We start from the raw sequence: 5,000 nt of genomic DNA, 5'->3' as shown, positions 1-5,000 counted from the left end.
AGAGAGAGAGAGAGAGAGAGAGAGAGAGAGAGAGAGAGAGAGAGAGATTTAAGTAGTGGATTTTTTCTTTTCTTTTATCACCTCAGGCTTCAGTCTGTTGCATACATTTGTATTACCTGTGTGGAAAGCCTTATTTTTTTCGTGGTATTTAGAACACACACACACACACACACACACACACACACACACACACACACACACACACACACACACACACACACACACACACACACACACACACACACACACACACACACACACACACACTTATTAATTATGTTTTTGGGTGATTTTTAATCCCGTTATAAGAAAAAAAAAGTGTTTCAGAATGTGAGCTATTCAAGCTTGATAAAGTTAGATTTGGAAAAGAGCTCGGAAGAAATTGGTTCCTAGATGGAGTGGTGTGGTGGAGCCTGGAATAGATTTAGTAATAGTCTCCTATAAGAAAACCTGGCGAGAGAACGTTTTCTGTGGCGGAGGATTTCAGGGCTAACTGTGAGATTTCTGTGTGTAGCTTGTCTGTCTTTCTCTTCGTCTCTGCGTCACCGATTTACTGTTAGGCAATAAATTTTTACGTAGGTGTTTGACCTCTTCCTCCTCCTCCTTCTTGTTCTTGTTTTTGTTCTTGTTTTTTTGTTCTTGTTCTTTTATTCTTTATTCTTTTTCGGTATTATTATTATCATTATTACTATTATCATCAATAAACTAAAACTTCTATTACTTTGTCAGCGTCTCTTGTGGCGGTTGTTGTTGTTACTGACGATGATGATGGTGGTGGTGGTGGTTGTGGTGATAGTAGTGGCAGCGGCAGCGGCAGGGGGCATGAATGGGGAAGGGGAGGGGCGGCATGAGTGGTCTTGCCTGCTGGTTTACTATACTATTGATCAGGCAGGCCGCCCGAGGGTCGCCGCCGTCCCTTCCCTCCCTCCCTCTGCTCCTCCACCTCCCAACCTTTGCCTTTCTGCCTGTGTCTTGCTTGACCATTACCGGCTCTGGCCCTACTCGTCTGCATTAGAGGGGAGGAGATTAGGAGAGGAGCTGCTTTCAAAAGTCAATAACTGTTTCTTTTGGAATACTATGATTGTTAATTTTTCTCTTGGTTCAGCCAGATTTTTTTTACAGAAACTTATAATTGAATTCTTGTTCTCTGATTTGTCTTTTGTTTTATTACATATATGTGCAGTTTTTTTTTTTTTCATGTAAGAGGGACTCTGGCCTAGGGCAACAAAAAAAAAAAAAAAATGAAAAAAGTCCAATTTCTAAAGAGTATAGTTAGAAAAAAAGATTATTCAGAATCTGAGAAAAGTTGCCCAGGGTGGTGATGTCATATTGTAATCAAAAGCTTCAGACAAAAAGACATTATTATGCTGGAAGGTTCCGTCCCACGCCAGGTATAGGCAGACACACGGGCGGGACTGGTGGTTTGTCACGAGTTGCTTGATGCAGCGTGTGGACGTGACTGACCCAGGGACCCGCGCCAGGTTTCCTCGTTGGCGCCGCCACTCCCAGGTGCAGCTTACAAACCATTACATTGTGACAACCTTTGCAGTAATCCTTGATAGCGAACACTTGTACAACAACCCTTAATCGTGACAACCATTACAACAACTGTTAAACATGACAACCTTTACAGTACAACAACTTTAATCATGACAACTATTACAACAACCATTAAACGTGACAACTGCTACAACAACAATTAAGCTTGACAATCTTTACATTACATCAATCCTTATTCGTGACAGCCATTGTAACAACACTTTAACTGTGACATTACAATCCTTAATCGTGACAGCCATTACAACCTTTAATCGTGACAACCATTATAACAACCTTTGCATCTCCCCTTAAGAGATGTTTGTATGCGTACAGCATACAAGCTTGCAAGACCACAAGAGCAGCAGACCCATCTCCCCCCTCAGATCACCTCAGTCTTTGCAGAACTCTTGGTATACAAAAGCAGTTCACTTGGTCATATATTTTCTATGCGATATATGCACCTGACACTCAGTGATCGTCGTGACATCAGTACTTTGGACTTGTATCATATCCATACACTGGATTATGTAGTAAACACTTCGGGATATCACAAAAAAGTCTCCAGTGGAAAGCTCTTCAGGGATTTCAAGAAGATTTTCATGATGCTAATGACAAATGAGGTTTCAAAACACTTATCCTCCAATTTTGGATGATTCTTTGAACTTTCTTTTTGGGACTGGCAGCTCAGTGGGCCTTTTTTTTTCGTTCTTTTGTTGCCCTTAGCCAGTGCCCCTCTTACATAAAAAAAAAAGTTTAAAAGTATTCAAAGTATTCTGGTTCATCACTGAGTAGAGCACTCACGAGGACCCATGAGAATGGTTGTAACTAATGAGATCCCAAAAAGATTCAAACTACGGACTTAGCTCTGGTTTCCTCTTTGTTCTTGTTCCGGGAAGGTTTGAACTCTATCGGACTTTCCTTGGAAGTATGGATTCCAAGCTAGGCGTTCATTTAGTTGCTGTTCCCTTCTTTATTCTTCTTCTTTATTCTTCTTTACTATTTTTGTTCTTATTGTATTTTGTTTTAATTGGTATTACTTATTAATTCATTAATATTTTTTAATGGAACATATCCATATATTTAAAGAATTCTTTTAGGTTTATTATTCGTGTAAGTTGAGGGTTGACTACTGTGGTATCCCCTCCAACTTAAATTAATTGATTGAGTGATTAATTTAAAATAAGTCGTCGCATCGCGGTCATATGGCGCCCTAAGCTTAAATCAAACGTGGTGCAAGCGTGCAATATAATTTTGAAAGACATTACTGGTAGGAAAAGGAGCGACAGACGGAGAGGTCAGAAAAAAAATAAATAAATAACACTTGATTAGTTGATTTCTTGTGGGTGTTTTCTTTGCCTCTTTATGTCGCGTGATACCTGTTTGGTTATCACTAGAATCATGAAAACACCATTAAAATCCTAATAACTTCAAATAGAGCTTGTTATACTATCACAAGAATTATGAAAATACCTTGAAGTCCCAATAACTTAAAAAAGAAGCTTGTTAAGCTATCATTGCGATAACAAGAACACTAGAACACTACAATAATTTTAGTGGAGCGTTCAACCATCTCTAGAAACATGAAAACTCTTGAAAACTCCAAGAACTTCCGCTAAACGCAGTTAAAAATAGCCAAGATGAGACTCCGAAACGTTTGCGAATGTGATCCCTGTAATCTTACCGGCAACTCTGCGGTTTCGCGCAATAAACTTGGAGCTCAAAACTGTACAAATCAATCGCCTCACCTCCTCCTCTGACCGATATACCAGACTCAGGAGAAGCTGCAGTCAAGTGTTGCTCCACCTTCCTTTACAAAATATAAGAGATATCCTGAGGGTGATATATGTAGATCCTTACGGCTATAAATGTGGATAGGATAAGAAGTAATGATTTACGAAGATTTACGAAGATAGGAAGACGTTGGTTCTCAAATAGAGTGGTAGGTGACCGGAATAGACTCAGTAATTAAGTTCTTAGCTTAGAATCAATATAAACCTGTATTCATCGTCCCTGTCACACTGATATCACGTGCTTACTTGATCTGACTTGCAATTACGGTTGTCAGTGAGTCTGAGGCTGCACCACTGCGGGCCTCTTCCTCGAGAAGATGGTCTATTCCTTGTACGGGACTCAAACATTTCTGAGTCTCATCTCGACTACTTTTACCGGACTCTAGTGCAGGTTATTAGAGTTTCAAGAGTGCATGATTCTGGAGTTTGTCAAGCTCCCGAGGAAGTTATTGCGGTTTTCAAGGATGTTTTCATGATGCTCTTGATACTCAAAGAGGCTCTAGTGAAAGTTATTGGATTCTTCGAGGGTATTTGTATGATTCTAGTAATAGTTTAACGAGATTCCACATCCAGTATGAAAAACTCACTTGAGAATCCGATTTATTATCTCTAAGGCCTTTGAAAATAGACTTTATGCAAATACGGGAATGCACGGCAGCACGTCCGCTGGAGCAGTTGAAGCCGCCTTATTGTGTGGATAGGAATGATATAATTTTTGCGTGAAGTAATGCTTGCTGCACGAATTGTAATAGTGTATCTTTCATTCATCCACCAATACCACCCCCGCGGGAGCCACAGCCGCGCCCCCCACCACTGCTCGCCGCGCCTGCTTGCTTCTCCTCTCCTGTTTTCGCTTTTCCGTTGGTAGTAAACACTGCTCGTGATGTGCGTCGGCGCGTCTTTACGATGATATGAAGACACGTGTACTCCCCACTCATTATATATACATGGTAGAGTTGGTACGCCTACACCGCGTCGTCATGGCAACGCGGTATCGACTGCTGGATACGAGGTTGCCAACGGCCTTTTGATAAACATTTAACGAATCAAGTATATTATCTCACCATATATCTTCCCCTTCTCAAAACCCTTAAGTACACAATAAGCAGTCAATGTTACTGGAACATGGACTGGGAAAACACGGGACGGGGCGCTTGGATTGAGGGAAAAAACTGATGAGTAAAGAATTTGGGCGTGTGATGATGTAGGGGAGTGGTGGTGGTGATGGTGGTGGTGGTGATCGTGGAGTGGTCTGGTGTGAGGCTGTCAGTGAGGCAAGGCGTGTATCCAGTCTGTCCTCCGCCTCACCACACCCTTTCTGCTCCCTCGTGATGGCCCAGTGACTCAGCTCGCTTTTCGAAGGCCCTGGAGATAAAACCGCAGCCGCCTGTCCGCCTGTAGAAGCCTTGTGGTGTTGGTAGTGAGTGAGGATAGCCACGCCCGGCCCACCTCGGCGTGTGGCGGTGTGGTGTGGCTGTGGTGTGTACGTAGTAAGGAGGAACCTGACCATCGACTTTTTTGGGACTTTCGTGAGTGTGGCGCCGCCGTGTAGCGAGAGAGAGGCATGACAGCCATGGAGATTGAACAAGGTAAGGGGCACGTTGGGGTGTCTCGTACTATGCTTGGCTTAGCTTATACCCACCTCGCCTCATCGCATCTATCCTGTCCTGT

The 5,000-nt window shown here is 42.4% G+C and overlaps 1 protein-coding gene across 3 annotated transcripts in view; it reads left to right on the top strand.

Moving 5' to 3' along the window:
- The window catches only part of LOC135112645 (schwannomin-interacting protein 1-like), a 48,841-nt gene that overhangs the window by 3,973 nt on the left and 39,868 nt on the right, over positions 1–5,000 (top strand). Inside the window, exon 1 of one of the 3 annotated variants that reach the window (XM_064027235.1) lies at positions 4,431–4,918. The exons of 1 other annotated variant lie outside the window; for it this stretch is intronic. The gene's annotated coding sequence lies outside the window, so the exon portion shown is untranslated. Of the gene's footprint in view, positions 1–4,430; positions 4,919–5,000 lie in introns of those variants that run through there. One more of the 3 variants, XM_064027233.1, reaches the window with a different exon arrangement.

The sequence above is a fragment of the Scylla paramamosain genome, chromosome 24, assembly GCF_035594125.1.
Source record: "Scylla paramamosain isolate STU-SP2022 chromosome 24, ASM3559412v1, whole genome shotgun sequence".
NCBI classification, from domain to species: Eukaryota; Metazoa; Arthropoda; class Malacostraca; order Decapoda; family Portunidae; genus Scylla; species Scylla paramamosain.
This window is presented reverse-complemented; position numbering and strand designations above follow the sequence as displayed.